Source organism: Canis lupus, unplaced genomic scaffold, assembly GCF_048164855.1.
Source record: "Canis lupus baileyi unplaced genomic scaffold, mCanLup2.hap1 Scaffold_108, whole genome shotgun sequence".
In the NCBI taxonomy this organism is placed as follows: Eukaryota; Metazoa; Chordata; class Mammalia; order Carnivora; family Canidae; genus Canis; species Canis lupus.
In genome coordinates, this window is record NW_027326482.1 from 97,501 (window position 1) to 117,500 (window position 20,000).

The 20,000-nt window shown below is 55.0% G+C and overlaps 1 pseudogene; it reads left to right on the top strand.

Annotated features, from left to right (window-relative positions):
* Positions 1–19,770: 19,770 nt before the first annotated feature.
* LOC140629735 (NHP2-like protein 1 pseudogene) overlaps positions 19,771–20,000 on the top strand; it is a 768-nt pseudogene continuing 538 nt past the window's right edge.

Genomic DNA, 20,000 nt, shown 5'->3' on the forward strand with positions numbered 1-20,000 from the left:
CCCGGCGGGATCCTCCCCCGTCTCGGAGGGGGGAGGCGCAGGCCGCGGTAGGTAGGCAAAGAGCGGCACTCTGCCCAAACACGTCGCGACGGGAGTCCAACCCCGCGTCGCTGGCCACACTACACGCGCAGAGGAGGGGCAGCGGCTGGGGGCTCCGGTACCCCAAGGCACCCTCTCGGATCGCTAGAGAAGGCTTTCTCACCGAGGGCGCATCGCCCCCACCCGTTCGTCCTCCCAAACGGGCCCCACCAGGCGGCGCTCCGGGGCCGACAGGGCTCGCGGGGCGGGGGGCGGATCTCCGGCAAGGGACAGGCACAGGGCAACCCCGAGCGCTCGCGGCCGGTGCCCCCTCGAGGACGCCACCCCCGCCTCGCCCGCGCACGGCGTGGTCACGTCACCGCCCAGAGGAGAGAGCTCCCCGCCTCCCGCGAGGCGGGCGAGAGAGAGGGACGGAGACGGGGACACGACCCGTGCCGGGAGAGAGGGGCAGCCCCTCGGGCTGGCCAAGCGCCGCGGCGCTGGCCCGGCCCGCCGCGGGCGCTCACGAGCCCCGCCAAGTCCTCCGAGTCACACCGCCCCACGCCACCCACCCCCCGCCGGCGCGGCGAGGGGGGGAGGAGAGGAGAGGGGAAAGGAAGACGAGGCGCCCGCGCCCCCGCCAGGGGCACGGGTGCGCCTCCCTTGCCGACTTCTTCCACCACCCGCTCCTCGGACACGCCGACGACGGCGGCGGCAGCCCGAGGGGAGTCGCCGGGGAAGGAAACGACGCCACCGCTCGGCCTCAGGCACCTGAGGCGACCTGGAGCGCTCCAGGGGCACCACGGAGGGCCGGGCGCAACGCGCTCAAGCGCGCCCAGGCCGGGCGGTGAGCAGCGCGGCGTCGGGCCGGCCCTCCCCGCGGAGGAGGGGAGGGCCGCTCGCCACGGACCCAGGGCCTTCGGGAAAGGCCGGCGAGAGTGTCCGCCGCGTCCGAGGACCCCGGTCCCGCCAGCGCCGCGAGGCAAGAAGGCGGGAGGCCGGGGTCGGGCCGGAGTCCGCACCACCCCCAACCCCGGCGCGCGCCCCCCGCGCACCCGCCACGACGGCCGGGCGCGGAGGAGCCGGGGAGGGAGGGGCCCGCGGGCAGAACGAGAAGAGCGGTCGCATCCGCCGTGGACGCCCGTCCCTCGTCTGACGCGGCTTAGGCCCGGCCCAGGAGAGCACGAGATCACCACATCGATCGATCGGCAGCAAGCTGCGGCCCCGAGGGGGCTTCCCGAGGAGCAAAAGCCCAGCGAGGACGGCGACCGGGGGGACCTGCTTCCGCCTCACCGGCAAGCCCCTCGACCCCCGGGGGGGGGGGGGGCAGGAGCGACCGGACAACCCCAGACACAGCGGGGGACGCCTGACACGCGGCACGGAGCCTTGCGAGACAGGGGTTGTCACGGCCAACGGCCGGGTGCCCACGGCATGGAGCGCACGGGGGTAAAAGACCCACCGCCACCTGCCCACACCGCCCTCCCTCGGGTGCCGGAGACCGGAGGGCGACACCGCGACCCGGGCCACCTGGAGTCCAGCACGAGAGCCGGCGCGCAGGCCCAGGCGGACGGCTCAGGCTCCAGCGAGCGAGGACAGGGACCGGCTCGGCCGCGCGGTCAAGCCCGGAACCCCACCCGCGCCCAGAGGCCCACATCTCTAAGGCGAGCGACGGACGGACCGGCTGTCTTTTACGTCTGCCTGTCGTCTGTCTGCCTGTCGCCGAAACACAACGTGTCAGCACCTACCTGGCAACAAAAAATGTTCATCTCGGGCAAGAAAATAACCGCGCCTGCCGGCGGGGACCAGCCACAGGTCACCGCGACCTCCCGGGACCGTGACACGGCCAACTGTCCCCAAAACCTGCCCCACGGCGCCCCCCCACCCCCACCCCACGGAGCCCCCAGGGCTATCTGGTCGACCCAGGGAACGGGGGGGGGGGGGGGAGGGGAGGAGGGGCGATACGCGGTCGGTGGAGACGCCACGCCGCCACGCCGCCACGCCGCCACGCCGCCAAGCCAGTGATCTCCGAGAGGAGACTTTGAAAAATCATCAAAGTTCTCCGGAGGCAGGCACCGTGCGGAGGCCGTCCCCCGCGGCCCTCAGGACCGCCCCGTGCCTACCGCCGTCCCCAACCCCGGCTCGGGCCAGGGGAGGTGGAGGGCCACGCGCGGCAGAGGCAGCCTCACCGGGAATCGCCACCGGGGCCGGACGCCCGAACGGACGGCCCGCCCACCCCCGCGTGGCACCCGGTCCGACCGCCCGGGACCCACCTCCGCAGCGGGCCTCGGAAAAAGGGGAGAAAATCGCGTCCGACGCCCGGGACCCCCACACGTGCCCGCAGCCGGGTCTGTCGCGCCACCCACGGGCTTCCCCTCCAGGCTCAGACCGGTCCCCGTCGCCAGGGCGTGACCACGGGAGACAACCGAGTGACACGGAAGGCAGGCCCGAAGATCGCCCGGAGCCACAGGACGGACGGCGGGACACACCCTGTCCCCCGCCCCCGAGGCGGCCCAGGTCGGTCCGCGCGGGCGGAGGAGGAGCCACCGGCGGGTGCTGGTCGACCCACCCAGGCGGCCCGCACGGCCTCCTCCGGGAGCGAGGCGGAGGCGACAGCGGCGACAGCGGCGACGGCGACACTCCCTCGCAGCTCCGGAGGTCCAATCTCCGGCGAGCGCATCGCGCGCCGAGGCCCCGGCGACAGCCGGACGCTCGCGCCGGAGCCGCCCTCCTCCTGGAACTCGGCCCCGGGAAACCGACACCAAAGCTGTTCCTTGCCTGTCGCCGCCGAGCCTCCGGAGGGGACACGCTCTATAAAAGCGGCCGCCAGGTGGCACCCGACAACCGGCGCGAACGACAGCGGGACAGATCCGGGCGGCGAGGCCGTCAGGGCGCCTCGGATCTCGCCTCTCGGCCCGGGGACGGCGGAGGGCCCCGGGAGCACACGGCCGCGCACCGCGCGAACCCCCGTCCTCCCGGGGCGGGGGAGCCTTGGAAAACCCGTCCGTCCGTCCGTCCGTCCGTCCGGGCCCGCTGCCGCCCGGAAAGGGGGTCGCGCTCGCCGCGCGGGGCTCCCGGGACGACTCAGGCACGTTTCCGAGGTCAGGGAGGGAACGTAGAGCCGAAACCAGGCGAGGACTCTTAGGACGGCAACGGATGCACCGTTTTTTCTCGTGTCCTTCCTTTTTTTTTTTTTTTTTTCTTTTTCTTTAGGATTTTATTTATATATTTATAAGACGAAGGAGGGAGGGAGGGAGGGAGGGAGGGAGGGAGGTCACGAAGGAGGTCTGAACCAAAGGCGCTGGAGAGGACGGTGTGCCCCCCCCCCCCCCGCACCACCTTCACCTCCACCCTCTCAGCGTCTGGGACCTGACCCCCCCCCCCCCAAATACTTGTCTATTGGGTTGAATGAGAAGAGGTCGTGGAAGAGGAACTCAATTCTGGGGGGGAGGGGAGGCTCAAAGAACATAAGGATTTTCTTTTTCTTTCTTTCTTTCTTTCTTTCTTTCTTTCTTTCTTTCTTTCTTTCTTATAACACAATCTGTTTCTCCAGAATTCTCCTGCTCACGCTCAACTTCCTGTCCTTGAAGAGAAGAATGTCATTCACTCCCCTCCTGGCGCTCTCCTCCAAGGCACCTTCCAGGGGCAGGAGAAAGGGTGTGCTTCTCTTCTCAGAGGAAAAGGAGGGGAGTCAGCGGGACCTTCTTTCACCTGGGGGGGTGGGGGGAGCGGCGGTGTGCGTGTGTTTCTTTGCTGCTGCTGCTACTCTATCAAAGTGTCTCCAGGTAGGGAGGCCGGGGTGGCTCAGCGGTTGAGCGCCTGCCTTTGGCCCAGGGCGTGATCCCTGCATGGATGGAGTCTCCTTCTCCTTCTGCCTGTGTCTCTGCCTCTGTGTGCATCCGTGCGTGCGTCCGTCCGCGTGCGTGCGTGCGTGCGTGCGTCCGTCCGTGTGCGTGCGTGCGTCCGTGTGCGTGCGTGCGTGCGTCCGTCCGTGTGCGTGCGTGCGTGCGCGCGCGCGTGCGTCTCAGGACTACCTACATAAAATCTTCAATCAATCAACGTGTCTATGGTTCAAAACAGTACTCTGGTTTCCTTCGTATCCAAGTCCTATGTCAGATTGGACTTTTGACAGGAGAAGGGAGGGCGGGCCACATTTTCTTCTGCCCTGGCGGAGGAGAAAGGGAAGATGGGCGGGCACAGACCTGGGCATAGTCTTCTCTGTCGTGGGGGTGAGCGGAGGGGTCGGATTCGGCTCTCACGGGACGGGGTCTAATTTCTCCGTGGACGGACAATTGGGCAGAACGTCAGGCGAACGGAGGACGAGTCATGGTCAGAAGACCATGGACAAGACCGGCTATAGATGCTGGAGTTTCCGGAGCAATGATTTCATCAGAGGCACGCGAAAGCCAAAGACTTCCAGGGAGCGTGTTTATAGACGCCTCGGCCTGTAGGTCCTTCCTTTCGAATGGACAGTGCTCCCATCCGGTCGGTCGGTCGGTCGGTCCGGTCGGTCACCTTAGCATATCTTCTCCAGCTCCCGTGAGCAGTGTGGTCATGCAATTCTACTTTGGGCCTAACGGGGGATGGATGGGACCGACCGTGCCACAGAAAGGGAGACCGCATCGAGTCCTTGAGCCTAAGGCACGTCTAAGACAGTGACTCTCTAAAGTACGTGGAGGGGAGCCCTGGGTGGCGCAGCGGTCGGTTTGGCGCCTGCCTTTGGCCCGGGGCGCGATCCTGGAGACCCGGGATCGAATCCCACGTCGGGCTCCCTCCCTGTGCATGGAGCCTGCTTCTCCCTCTGCCTCTGTCTCTGCCTCTCTCTCTCTCTCTGTCTCTCTCTCTCTCTCTCTCTGTCTCTCTCTCTCTCTCTCTCTATGACTATCATAAATAAATAAAAATATTTAAAAAAATAAAAATAAAATAAAGTACATGGAGGCAGAAGGAGGCCAGCTGGAGTTTTGTTGTGTGGGTTGCGTATCTGTGGCAATGGGGTGGGTGTGGGTGGCTGTTGTTTGTTTTCTGGACGAGGTGAAAGAACCCTTTGAGTGCAAGTATTTGCAGAAGGGGTCCGGCGGGATGGGAAGGTGTGGGTCAGTCCATTCACCGAGAAAACCGGAGACTCGGCCTTTTTAAGAACTCGGCAACGGGAGGAGTATAGCTTGGCTCATCGCAGCAACTGGCAACTCAGCAGAAACAACAGAACATTCCCAGAATGAATGGAGTTTGCAGGAGCCAACGTGAGCATGCCCCACCACCCTCCGCGGGTGCGTCCGTGTAAACACACACACACACACACACACACACACACACACCCCGGCCTTCCATTTCCAAATCCACCAGAGGACTCAGGGTTGGTTGGGGGTGGGGATGGAGGGTGGCGGGTGGCAGAAGGGAGGTTCAGGGCCATCCATTCCAATGGCCCTCATTCAATCATTTCATTCAAATGCACATGGCTGTCTGTTAAAGTCCGAGCCTGGGACTTCTCTCCATTGAATGGCTTTCTGCACCTCCCCCAAACCCTCAGGCTGCGGCTCCCAAGCTGTGGGGGAGGGGAGAGAAGAAAAGAGAAGAGAAGAGGAGAGGAGAGGAGGGGAGGGGAGGGGGAAAGAGAAGGGCAAAGAGGATGTCTGAAGAACTCACATTGTTTGGGGTCCAAAAGCGACCCCTCCTGGTTTCCTGACCCAGGAAACCCCAATAAACCCTTTGGGAATCAATCCTGGATGTGGAGGATGCCATCTCACTCTTAATGCCTTCCAGGGGTGGGGGTGCGTCTGGGAGGGCGTGGCATGGCGGGGACTGGTGAATCTGATGGGGAGTTAAACACATGACCACCGTGGTGTCTTAGGGTCCAGAGGCCAAACACAGGCATGGAGTGATATGGGCGAAGGACTAAGGGAGGCCTGGCCAGGGACAGTTCTGACTCATCCACCCTGGGTGAGGGCCCAACAAGGACACTCTTTCCTCTAAAGCGACGGGCCAACAGTCTCCTGGTTCCCCATCGACCTGTCCTCCCTCTCGCACCCACTTCCCAAGGGAAATCCTCAGTCTCATTCGAAGTAGTCCCCGGCTGTGTCACAAGCCACCTTCTGTCTACTAAAAGGAGTAAGGAAGATGGACAAACATGAACCAGCCCGACAGATGGCACCTCCGCACGGAGGGGTTGGGGGGTGGGGCCCTCCCCGGACAAAACGTGACTCTGAGCTTGAAAACATGAAAGGGCAGAAGCTCCCGGGGGGGGGGGGGGGGGGGGGGGGGGGCCCCCCGGCCCGGCCCCGGGCCCCAGGCCCCGGCAGGCCCGCTCCGTCAGAAGAGCACTCAACTTTTGATTGCAGTCAGGGTTGTGAGTTTGAGCCCCACGTTGGGTCTAGAGATGATGAAAAATGAAGGAACAAACTCTCAATAACTTAAGTATGTATGGAGCGCCTGGGTGGCTCAGCGGTGGAGCGTCCAGGGATCCCCGGGTGGCTCAGCGGTTTAGCGTCTGCCTTCAGCCCAGGGCCTGATCCTGGAGACCCAGGATCGAGTCCCACGTCAGGCTCCCTGCATAGAGTCTGCTTCTCCCTCTGCCTGTGTCTCTGTCTCTGTGTCTCTCGTGAATAAATAAATAAAATATTAAAAAAAAGAAAGAAAGAAACGACTACAACATTCCATTTTAGGTGACGTCTATTTTTCTTTTTACCACAACTGGGGGGAAGAAAAGCAAAACAAACAAAAACAAACAACAACAACAACAACAAGACCCCACCCCCACCCCCCCACCCTGTCCTTGGCTCAGAGTAAGGGAATTCCTGGGTCAGGTTGAAAGAGGGGGAGGGGGTGATATCCTGTCGTCCGCAGTGTGGAAAACCAGGGTTCAGCAACCTGGAATTGTTTCTGCCTCGCCAGGTAGACAGACGTGGTCACTGTCGTCAGCCCTGCAAAAGCAAGGCAAGAGGGGATCCCTGGGTGGCGCAGCCGTTTGGCGCCTGCCTTTGGCCCAGGGCGCGATCCTGGAGATCCGGGATCGAATCCCATATCAGGCTCCCGGTGCATGGAGCCTGCTTCTCCCTCTGCCTGTGTCTCTGCCTCTCTCTCTCTGTGTGACTATCATAAGTAAATAAATAAAAGAAAAAAAAAAGAAAAAAAAAAAAAAAGCAAGGCAAGAGGGAAGAACCTCCGCATTTCCAAGCACCTCGTAGGGGCAACCTGGGAGGCTCGCTGGGGTTAAGCAGCTGACTCTCGGTTTCATCCGCCAGGAGGTGGCACTCTTGACTCGCCCAGTGAGGCCGCGGCGACCTCTGGAAGGAAGGTATCAGGCTCACGGTTTCCGAGGGGCTCGGGTGGCTCCCGAGAAGTGGATCTGAGTGTCTCCAGGCTGTCTGATCCTATCCGAGTCTTAGGATGCGATTCCAGGGGCCCCTGGCCCGCTCGGTCAGTAGAGAGCACGACTCTTGACCTCCAGGCCGTGAGTGCGAGCCCTACGTTGGGAGTAGAGATCACTCTGAAAAATAAACCGGGGCGGGGGGGGGGGGGGGGGGGGCGGAGGAAGAGAAGAGAAAAGAAAAACAGATGCCATTGCACTCAAGGAAGGCAGGTCTTGGTGATACAAGGGATTCTTCCAACAGTGGCCGGTCACAATGAGAACATATTCCCACGGAACAGACCTCACGCAGATGATTGGCAATTGCCATAAAAGAAAGATAACTCATTAGAAAAAGAGAGAGAAAGAGAGAAAAAGAAAAAAAGAAAAGAAAAGAAAAGAAAAGAAAAGAAAAAAGATAACTCACTGAGAGTTTCTGAACACTGACGGGTCACAGGTAGGGAGAAAAGATAAGGATTTTAAAGATTTTTTTTTCTTTAGATTTTATGTATTTATTCATGAGAGACACAAACGCACACACAGAGAGAGAGAGAGAGAGAGAGAGAGAGAGGCAGAGACACAGGCAGAGGGAGAAGCAGGCTCCATGCAGGGTCTCCAGGATCACGGCCTGGGCTGAAGGCAGCGCTAAACCGCTGAGTCACCAGGGCTGCCCAAGGATAAGGATTTTAATTTGTTTACAAACTCACTCGTTCCTCCAATTTCTCTAAGGTATAGATATCTCTACAGACAAAGTTTCCTTCAAACTGGAAGAGCAAACATGAGGGGATCAGCAGTGATTTGAACAAGAGTCCTTAAAAAAGGGTCATCAGGACGCCTGGGTGGTTCAGCGGTGGGAGCAGCTGTCTTTGGCTCAGGGTGTGATCCTGGAGTCCCTCATCGGTCTCTCCCTGCAGAGCCTGCTTCTCCCTCTGCCTGTGTCTCTGCCTCTCTCTCATTGTGTCTCTCGTGAATAACTAAATAAAGTCTTTAAAAAACAAAAACAAAGAAACCGGTCATCATTGTCTTTCGCTCTTTTCAGTTCCATGTTGTTCCTTTTAGTTCTGTTTGTTTAAGATTTTATTTATGTATGAGAGAGAGAGAGAGAGAGAGAGAGAGAGAGAGAAGCAGGCCCCATGCAGGGAGCCCGATGCGGGGCTCGAACCCGGGACTCCGGGGTCACGCCTTAAGCCCAAGGCAGAGGCTCCACCGCTGAGGCACCCAGAAGTCCCTGGTTTTGTTCTGGGTAAATGCAGCTATTTCACTAGTTCTGGCAATTCATACTGTTGTTCGATGATCTCAGGGTGACCAGAAACTGAGATGTGTCAAAAGTCCTTTGCGTGGTTCTTCTGGAATCTGGGATAAATAAAAAATAAATAAATAAATAAATAAATAAATAAATGTGCGTGTGTGTGTGTGTGTGTGTGTTTTGTTTGTTTTTGCAAGAGCATCAGAACATGGCATGTAGGGATCCCTGGGTGGCGCAGCGGTTTGGCGCCTGCCTTTGGCCCAGGGCGCGATCCTGGAGACCCGGGATCGAATCCCACGTCAGGCTCCCGGTGCATGGAGCCTGCTTCTCCCTCTGCCTGTGTCTCTGCCTCTCTCTCTCTCTCTCTCTCTGTGACTATCATAAATGAATAAGAAATTAAAAAAAAAAAAAAAAAAAAAACAGAAAGAACATGGCATGTACATGACATGGCGGTCACCGGTGGACGTGGTTAAAGACCCGAGGAGAGTTGGCTAGAGTGCAGTCGAGAAGAAAAACGGATTATGATTTGTCACACACGGCATTTTAACAATGTACCGGGGCACGTTACCACTTAACGAATTTACGTCGCTTTTGGAACACCCACAGCATTCACGCAACCAATATAATCTAAGAGGGCTTATGATTCTTTGTCTGACGCTGCTTCTCACGTGCCTTCACATAGCAGGTAAACGACCTATGTTAGTCAAGAGACTCAACCTAGGGCTAGACTTTTCTGGGATCCGCTGAAAATCCATGACCGGATGAAGGAACCAGCAAACAGCCGGGCAGCCAGCCGACCAGCCAGATACACAAACCATCCATCCATCCATCCAACCAACCAACCAACCAACCAACCAACCAACATCTCAGAAGCTTTCAAGGCCCGGGCCTATAAAGGATCACGGGTCATTACAAAACTGAAAACAATGTCAGTATCTGTTTCGCCAGGGTGGCCCTAGGAGATTCCACAGGAGCTTATAGAGTTGTCTCCAAAATGTAGCTCCTTTAATATTGAGAAGTTTTCACTCTCTCACGGAGGTAATTCGCGGATAAAAAGGAATATAAAAACCTGGCTGGTCCGAAGAGAGAAAATAATAATAATATATTTTTCTCTTCTCTGTTCACAATCCCTTGCCATGATGAGACTACCAACGCAAGGAAATCTCTTCATTTTAACAGAGACAAGAGCCGAGTCTTAATGCTATACCAGTGTACTAGTAAAGCTCACTTCTCCCAATCTCAGTCTGTCCTGACCATGCCTACAATTCCTTTTCAAAAAAATCTGCTTCCGGGACGCCTGGGTGTTTCAGTGGTTAAGCCTCTGCCTTTGGCTCAGGTCCCATAGCGGGCTCCTTGCATGGAGCCTTCTTTTCCCTCTCTCTGCCTCTCTCTGTCCCTCCCTCACTCCCTCCCTCCCTCCCTCCCTCCCTCCACTCCCTTCCTTCTGAATAAGTAAATAAAATCTTAAAAAAGAAAAAAATAGCCAGGCTCATTTCAGGACAGAATTATTTTCTTTTCCCTCACCAAAACATGTATTCTCACGCCTTGTACGTTTCCTACACATCTCCTACTTGTCACACACGGAATTGTTTTCCTTCTCGTTCTCCAGTAGTCTCCATTCCATTGGCAGGCTTTTGCAAAATTGTAATATATTAACTTCCTTTCAGAGAGAGAGCACTGTGTGAAGGGGGGAAGGGGGAGGAGGAGGAGGAGGGAGAGGGAGAGAGTGGGAGACCGAGCATCTTTCCTTTTTTACACTATTTGGTTTCTTTATTCCTGTGTGTGAGAGAGAGACAGAGACAGAGACAGAGACATGGGCAGAAGCAGGTCCCCCCCCCCCCCCCCCCCCCCCCCGCAAGGAGACGGATGCAGGAAAGGATCCCAGACCCGCATGATCGGGAACGAACGAACAGAACTTCATCCCAGATCGTGGGAACTTGTGAAATATTGGCACTCCTCCTTATCGCTCCGAGCTGTCCTGTTCCGATGATGTTTACCCGCGCCAGCCTTTGAACTCCTAACCTACAGTTCCTTTTTTTTTTTTTTTTTTTAATTTTTATTTATTTATGATAGTCACACAGAGAGAGAGAGAGAGAGAGGCAGAGACATAGGCAGAAGGAGAAGCAGGCTCCATGCACCGGGAGCCCGACGTGGGATTCGATCCCGGGTCTCCAGGATCGCGCCCTGGGCCAAAGGCAGGCGCCAAACCGCTGCGCCACCCAGGGATCCCATAAGCTACAGTTCCTTTACAAAGGGATGTTAGCAATATAGCATCCGGAGGTAGAGGAAACCTCTCCCTCGTAGAACCCACAGGGACACGTAGACACAGACGAGACGCCAACAAAGTATATAGCCTTGGTCTCACTCCTATCTATCTGTGGAGAGGTCACGAAAGACCCGATGTTCCGATCTCCCCGCTGGCTGGGTGACAACAACTCCAGTGGCCAGCGAGCGTGACCGCGTCCGGACCCCGTCCATCCTTTGGTTTCCATTTCGAAAGAGAAGAGGCCGGTTTCCTGCAAAGATACCCAAAGCCGCAGCAACAACCCAACCCGAAGAAGACCAGAGCGTCTGTCTCCCCGAGCGAGCCGAGCACTGGTTCCTCACTCACCAACAGTCGGGACATGACTGATGGAACCAGAGGGATTCCTAGGTTAGGTTCCGGTCCCTGGGCTGGCCTCATTGCCAGCTTTCTCTAATCGTGGAGAGCATAGCATTGAGGCATGAGCAAAGCACCCCATTCACCCGGTTCGGGCCATCTGAGCCTCAGGTTCCCCTTCCACGTGTCCCAGGTCAGCGAGCACTTGCAAGTAAGTATAGGCCCCCTAAGCAGTCCAGTGGTAGCCTGCCGGAGTTTCCTGTGGCTGGCGGGGGGGGTGGGGGTGTCCTGTGCTCAACCTTCGCTGCAGGGTTCTCTAGGGTCTGGTTCGGTTCACCCCGCTTTTCTGCGTGCGTGTGCACGTGCGTGTGCATGCTCCATAAGGAGCTGGGGCGTCCTCGGGAGGAGGGACGCCGTAGAGAGTGGACAGTTTATTCTCTGATCTTGGTACGGGCAAGGCTGTAGGGCTTGAACTCTATGGGAACCAGGAAGGTTTTCTTCCGTTTTCTCATCGTCAGTTTTGGCAGGTTGCCTTTTAGCGATCGATCAATCCGATCGAAACAAAACAAAACAAAACAAAACAAAACAACTTCTTTTCCCTTTTTGTAAAGATTCTGTTTATTTTCTCCTGAGACACAGTGAGTGGGAGAGTCGGACCGACACACAGGCAGAGGGAGAAGCAGGCTCCATGCTGGGAGCCCGACGTGGGACTCTGATGCCGGGCCTCCAGGATCAGGCCCCGGGCTGAAGGCCGCGCTCAACCGCCGAGCCACCCGGGCTGCCCACCTTTTTCTTTTCTTTTCTTTTCTTTTCTTTTCTTTTCTTTTGTTTTATTTTCAAAAGATTTTAGGTGTATGCGATGTTTACACCCAGGTTAGGGCTCGTCCTCACAACCGAGAAATATAGAGTCCCACACTCCACCCACAGTGCCAGCCAGCAGCCACGCAGCCCTTCATCGATTTCATTTGTTCATTTATTTGCTTGCTTGCTTGCTTGCTTGCTTCCTGGCTTGCTTATGTATACATTCATTCAGCCGGTCGGTCGGTCAGTCGATCAGTCCAGTCAGTCAGTCCTTTTAATTAATCATTCATTCTTTCCTGTTTTAGAGATGTTCTTTATTTATCCATGAGAGACACACAGAGACAGGTATTGACAGATGCAGAGAGAAGCAGGCTCCCCGCGGGGAGCCCCAAGTGGGAGTCGGGGCCCCAGGACCCCAGGATGATGACTGACCTCAAGGCAGATGCTGAACACGGAGCTACCCAGGCATCCCCGTTGCTTGACTTTTTAGGGGAGGCAGACAGGCAACGTGCACTCAGTGGCACGGAAATAGAGCCCAACTAGTGCTGAGTTTTCTGGGAGCCGTTTGGGCCTGGGTCAGTGTGAAAGCCAATGGAGCAGGGCCCAGAAACGTTCAAGGCTGAGAATTTCCTTCCTCCATAATCATTTCACAGATGCTTAACTGAAAGTGGTATCTATGGTATGGCAAACGTCTTTCTCTGTTTGGGTTCTAGCAAGACCCAGAGAGTCGAAGCCCCTAAGCTCACGGACTGAAAGTTGCAAGTTGGATGCAGAGATAGTTAGGCAGGCAGGCAGAGCCGGAAAGGCAGGCGCCACACCGGTGGGTCCAGGTGTGAGGAGTGTGGGATCCCAGGGCAGCTGGGACGGACACAGCCTGGTCCGGATCCACCCAGGTCAGTAGCGTTTCCTGACACAGGACAGGCACCAAAGAGGGGCCTTGGGGTGGCTTTCCTCCTCCGCCTCCTTGGGATGGGGACATCTGCCCCACTCGGGGCATGCCCCCCACCCGCCTGTGCGGTGTGTGGAGAGAGACCCTTTGTCTCGCCGTCACCGCTACAGCAACCGAGGACAGTCCTCAAACAGGAGCACGGTCACATGAGCATCGGTCCCATCTGAACCTATTCCCTCGTTGGGGATCCTAGGGTGCTAGGGTGTGTCTAGGGATACACCTGGAGGACGAGGTCCTGTGTGTGGGAACCCGACGAACGCACAAGAGGGTGGGTGGCGGTGGGAAGGAAGAGGTGCGGACGAGGTGTGCCCGGGTGGCATACCCGAGTTTGAGCGTCTGCCTTCGACTGGGCTCCGGGCGGGCGTCATCACGGCTTTTTGGGGATCCAGCACCGCACCGGGCTCCCCCCCCCCCCCCCCCCCCCCCGCGTGGAGCCTGCTTCTCCCTCTGCCTGCGTCCCGGCCTCTCTCTGTGTGTCTCCCGTGAATAAATACAGTTTATTTATTCATTTATTTTTTATTTTTTTTTTATAGGGATATTTTAAGACCTTCTTTCAGTTGCCTTTTTATTTTTTTTAATTTTTATTTATTTATGATAGTCACAGAGAGAGAGAGAGGCAGAGACATAGGCAGAGAGAGAAGCAGGCTCCATGCACCGGGAGCCCGATGTGGGATTCGATCCCGGGTCTCCAGGATCGCACCCTGGGCCAAAGGCAGGCGCTAAACCACTGCGCCACCCAGGGATCCCCTTATTCATTTATTTTTTAAATATTTAATTTATTTATTAGAGAGAGAGAGAGAGAGAGAGAGAGAGATCGGGTGCCCGATCAATACAGTGTAAGAAATTAAACTTAAGAGTAAAAAAATGGAGGGCAGCCCCGGTGGCGCAGCGGTTTGGCGCCACCTGCAGCCTGGGGTGTGATCCTGGAGACCCGGGATCCAGTCCCACATCGGGCTCCCTGCATGGAGCCTGCTTCTCCCTCTGTGTCTCTGCCTCTCTCTCTCTCTCTCTCTCTCTCTCTCTCTCTCTCTCTCTCAATAAAAAAATCCTTTAAAATAATAAACAAACAAACAATGAATGAATGAATGAATGCACGAACGAACAAATAAATAAATAAAATTTAAAGAGTTTCAAAAAAGAGAGTAAAAAAATGGAATGGAAAGATAACTTGGCGAGGAGGATGTGTGAACGTATGTAATGCCGCTGAGCGACTCTAGGCTTAGAAAGGGTTACAAGGTTCCATCGTAGGTGACGCCTGTCTTTTGGACCACAACCGAAACACAAAACAAGACCTCCTGTCCCTGGCTCAGAGTAAGGGAGTTCCTGGGTCAGGCTGGAGGGGGTTCCTGTGGTCCGCAGAGTGCAGAACCCCGGTTCAGCCATCTGGACTCTTTTCTTCCTGTCCGCGGGGACAGGCGTGGTCGCAGACGGCACACTCCTGTAAAGGCAAGGCCAGAAGGAAGAACTTCAGCATTTCTTTTGCTCTTCTTTTCTGTTCTTCCGGTTGTTGTGGTTCCGGTGTCGTTGAGCCTCAGCATTTCCAAGCACCTCGTAGGGGCAACCTGGGAGGCTCGCTGGGGTTAAGCAGCTGACTCTCGGTTTCGTCCGCCAGGAGGTGGCACTCTTGACTCGCCCAGTGAGGACGCGGCGACCTCTGGAAGGAAGGTATCAGGCTCACGGTTTCCGAGGGGCTCGGGTGGCTCCCGAGAAGTGGATCTGAGTGTCTCCAGGCTGTCTGATCCTATCTGAGTCTTAGGATGCGATTCCAGGGGCCCCTGGCCCGCTCGGTCAATAGAGATCACTTTGACAAATGGACCCCGGGGGCCGGGGCCGGGGCCGGGGCCGGGGCCGGGTGGGGGGCGGGGGGGGGGGGGGGGAGAAAGGGAGGGGAGGGAGGAGGGGAGGGCGGCGTGGGGACCGGGGGAGGTCGAAAGAAAGAAAAAGAGACGCCATTCTACTCAAGGAAGGCCTTGGTGATACAGCGGATCCTTCCAACGGTGTCTGGTTGCAATGAGCACGGATTCCCACCGACCTTCTGAAGAGGATTTAACAATCGCCAAAAAAAAGGAAGATGACTCACTGAGAGTTTCTGAACTCTGTTCAGGGTTTCGTGGACCTCATTCAGTTCCACGTTGTTCCTTTCTGTTCGGTTTCCATGCAGCTTTTTCATTAGTTCCGGCAACTCCTACTGTATGTAGTTGGACAATCTCAGGGTGACCAGACACCGGGATTCGTCCAGAGTCCTTTCCGCGAATCTTCTGAAAAGTGGACCGCATTGTTGCAAGACCTTCCTCACAACACCTGCACGTGACAGGGAGGTCACCCACGGATGGACGTGCCTAGAGACCCAATGAGAATTCATTATAATGCAGTCGAGAGGAAAATCCGACCAGTTTCTGTCACACACACATACACACACACACACACACACACACACACAACACACATGCACGTACGCAGAGCATTTAAACAGTTCGAATGTGGAGTGACGGCACTCTACCAGGACACGTTACAAGTTTAGGAATTTCATTTCCTGTTCGGAACACCGGCAGCATTCACCCACACAATATAATCTAAGAGGGCTTATGATTCTTTGTCTGACAGTGCTTCTCATGTGCCTTCCCATAGCAGGTAAACGACCTATAGTAGTCAAGAGACTCTATTTAGGGTTTGGCATTCTGGGATCCGCTGAGAATCCACGAACGGATGAAGGGACCAGTAGACAGACAGACAGGCAGCCAACCAGCCAACCAAAAACATCTCAGAAGTTTTTGGGATCCCTGGGTGGCGCAGCGGTTTAGCGCCTGCCTTTGGCCCAAGGCGCGATCCTGGAGACCCGGGATCGAATCCCACGTCGGGCTCCCAGTGCATGGAGCCTGCTTCTCCCTCTGCCTGTGTCTCTGCCTCTCTCTCTCTCTCTGTGTGACTATCATAAATAAATAAAAATTAAAAAAAAAAAAAGAAAAAAAAAAAAGTTTTCAAGGCACATGCCTACAAAGGATCACGGATCATAACAAAACGGAAATCTTCAGTGTCTCTTTCGCCGAGGTGGCCCCTAGGAGATTCTACAGGTGCTTTTAGAGTTGTCCCCAAAATGAAGCTCCTTTACCGTGGAGAAGTTTTCACTCTTACGTAGTAGGGGAAGACCGGATACAAACGAACCCAAAAAATAAAATAAATAAGTAAATACCAAAAAAAGTGAAACAAGAACAACCAAAAAAAAAAAAAAGGGAATCTAAAAACCTTGCTGTTCTGGGCAGGTAAAGGGAGACACACACACACACACACACACACACACCCCAAAAAACAAACAAAAAACCCCCAACCAAACCACACCAAACCAAGGCAACCAACCAAACAAAAAAGCACCTTGTCTTTGTCTTTTCTTCTCTGTTCACACTCTTATCAAGAGTAGACTACCAATGCAAGAGAATCTCGCCATTTTAGCAGAGAGAAGAGCCAAATCTCAGTTGTACACCAGTGTACTAGTAAAACCCACTTCTCCCAATCTCAGTCCGTCCTGACCACGCCTGCAATCCCTTTTCAAAGAGTCTGCGTCTGGGACGCCTTGGGTGGCTCAGCGGTGGAAGGTCTGCCTTTGGCTCAGGGCCTGATCCCAGGGGTCCTGGGATCCAGACCCACATCGGGCTCCCCACGTGGAGCCTACTTCTTCCCCTGCCTGTGTCTCTGCCTCTCTCTCTCTCTCTCTCTCTCTCTCTGTCTGTCTCTGTCTCTCTTTCTCTGTCTCTGCCTCTCTCTGTCTCTGTGTCTGTCTCTCTGTCTCTGTTTCTCTTTATCTCTCTGCCCCTTTTCTCTGTCTCTTTGTCTCTCTCTCCCCTTCTCTCTGTCTCTCTCTCTTTCTCTGTCTCTGCCTCTCTCTGTCTCTGTGTCTGTCTCTCTGCCTCTCTTTTCTCTGTCTCTCTCTCTTTGTCTCTCTCCCCTTCTCTCTGTCTCTGTCTCTCTCTCTGTCTCTGCCTCTCTTTATCTCTCTGCCTCTCTTTTCTCTGTCTCTCTCTCCCCTTCTGTCTCTGTCTCTCTTTATCTCTCTGTCTCTCTCTCTCTCCCTGTCTCTCTCCTTCTCTGTGTCTCTCTCTTTCTCTATCTCTGTCTCTCTTTGTCTCTGTCTTGCTTTCTCTGTCTCTATCTCTCTGTGTCTCTGTCTCTGTGCCTCTGTCTCTCTTTGTCTCTCTCTTTCTCTGTCTTTCTCTCTGTCTCTCTCTGTCTCTGTTACTCTCTCTCCTTCTCTCTGTCTCTCTCTCTGTCTCTGTCTCTCTCCCATGAATACATAAATAAAATCCAAAAAAATAAAAAACAGAAAACAAAAAACAAATCTCAAAAATCTCCTTCATAAATCCCTTCTATAATTTCTTTTTCCATTCCGTCAGTCTTAAGTGTTCTTTCTCTAAATAGCCAGGCTTTGGGACGCCCCTGTGCCTCAGCGTTTGAGCGTCTGGCTTCAGCTCAGGGCGTGATCCCAGACTCCTGGGACCGAGTCCCATATCAGGGTCCTCGCATAGAGCCTGCTTCCCTTGTCTCTGCCTGTCCCTGTGTCTCTCATGAATAAGTAAATAAAATCTTAAAAAAAAAAAAAAAAAAAAAAAAAAAGCCAGAGTCATTTCAGGACAGATTCATTTTCTTTAACCACCACCACCAGCACCCGTATTTTCATGCCTTGTATCTATTCTACATGTCTCCTACTATCTCACACACAGAGGTTGTTTTCCTTATCGTTAACCAGTAGTCTCGATTCCATGTGGCAGATTTTTTAAAATTGTACTTATTTTACACTTTTTGAGAGAGGAGAGAGAGAGAGAGAGAGAGAGAGAGAGAGAGAGAGAGAACTTTGTGAAGGGGGAAGGGAGGGAGGGAGGGAGGGAGGCAGAGACAGAGACATAGGCAGAAGCAGGCTCCCCACAAGGAGCCAGATGTGGAAAGGGTTCCGGACTCGGATACCCCCCCCCCGCCGCCCCAGAATTGGGCCCTGACCCAAAGGCCGATGCTCAACCCCTCAACCACCCAGGCGGCAGACTGTTAACTCCTAGAAACCTCAGTCTCTGGTGAAAAGTCAGTAGGAACCACGGGCACATTGTCTATCGTACCAGAAATCCTTAGATTGTCAAATGTATGAATACATGTAATAGTTTTTAGAAACACGTGTGTGTGTGTGTGTTCGTGTGTGTGTGTGTGTGTTTGTGTATGTATTGTTGGGCTGGCTGAGAGACAGGGGCACCCAAAATGGCGGACATCTCAAACCGGGTCAAAATGGCTGATCTTCCCGTCAAAGCATCCCTGACCACCACATCATCTCCAGTGAGTCGAAGCCTAGATGGGAAACCGAAACTTTCCATCCAGGAACCGCCCCCGCCCCCTCCCCATCGTCTGATACTATCCCCCCCCACCCCCAGCCAATCACCTAAGGACACGGTGTTCCCTTGTCTAATTTGGCTAGGGACCCACCCGGATCCAGAGTCGGAACCAAGAAGGCTTCAAAACCCCCACAGTCCCCAACCCCGCGCGACTTCCCTGACTCTGGCCACCTCTCCGAGTCATGGAACCTCGCCCAGGAGCGCTCCCCATTAAAGCACTCTCCAACCTACTGCCTGGCTCTGCTGGTTTTTTATTTCTCCGCTGTTCATTTTGTAAAAACCTAACATGTAGGGCACAATTTTTTTTTTTTTAAGATTTAAGAGAGAGAGAGAGGGAGAGAGAGGGGGGGGGGGCAAAGACACAGAGGGAGAAGCAGGCTCCAGTGCAGGGAGCCTGACGTGGGACTCGATCCCGGGACTCCAGGAACACGCCCTGGGCTGAAGGCGGCACTAAAACGCTGAGCCACACGGGCTGCCCTGTATGATACAATTGTGAAGGAAGCAAGAAACAGGGGATCCCTGGGTGGCTCAGCGGTCCTGCAGGGTGCCTGCTTCTCCCTCTGCCCGTGTGTGTGTGTGTGTGTGTGTGTGTGTGTGATGAATTGTGAATTAAAATTTAAAAAAAAAAGAGGAAGGAAAAGAGAAACGAACAAACCAACCTGAAACACGTTTACTGACACACCCAGGTATCTGCAGGTTTCCTGAATCAGACAAAAGAGAAACACAAAAACTGAGGTGGGGGGAGGGGGGGGAAGGAAGAAAAGGGCAAGGGGTGGGGGAGGAAAACACAACACCACAAAACAAAAAAACCACCTTGGCTGTCTTACTGACTCACACTTTAGTATTTTACCTTTCTGTTGGAAAGACAGACGCCAGGTATCCGATGAACTGAACCCAATTTATCAATTAAGCTAGTTACACCTTCAAAGTTCCAGGTCACCAAAGATTTGGGAAGCTATTGTAAAAGTTTAACCTATAGACCTTTTTTCATTTTTTTAAAAATTTATTTATTTATGATAGTCGGGGGGGGGGGAGAGAGAGAGAGAGAGAGAGAGAGAGAGAGAGAAAGAGAGAGAGGCAGAGACATAGGCAGAGAGAGAAGCAGGCTCCATGCACCGGGAGCCCGACGTGGGACTCGATCCCGGGTCTCCAGGATCGCGCCCTGGGCCAAGGGCAGGTGCCAAACCGCTGCGCCACGCAGGGATTCCCCCCTTTTTTCATTTTTTTCTTTTTCTTTTTTTTTAACCTGCTTGCTCGTCACAAGGAAAAGTACACGAGACGGACAAAATCGATCATTTGAAGTAGTTTCCGTGGACAAATCCTCAGAGGCACAACTCCACTAATCCGTTGAGTTCACAGCAAAGTTGAGTACGCCCGTCCCTCGGGGCCTGGACCCTCCGCGGCATGGGCATGGCATCCGGGTGGGTCCCGGTGGAGCAAGGGGATAAGTAGTTCTCCTTTTCTTTTCTGTGCCTGTGGGTCTAACAAGACACCACACGTGTCTTGTTTCTTTGTAATGAGGTGGCGGAAGGGTCTATCTCGATCACCACCATTCCAGGCCCACAAACTGTGACGGGAGCACAGCACATCCCACCGCCCACCCCAACGGCGGCGGGGGCGGGGGCGCGTGGGGACAAAACCGGTTATCCGTATGAAGTGTGACGGTGATAGGTAGCTCCCAG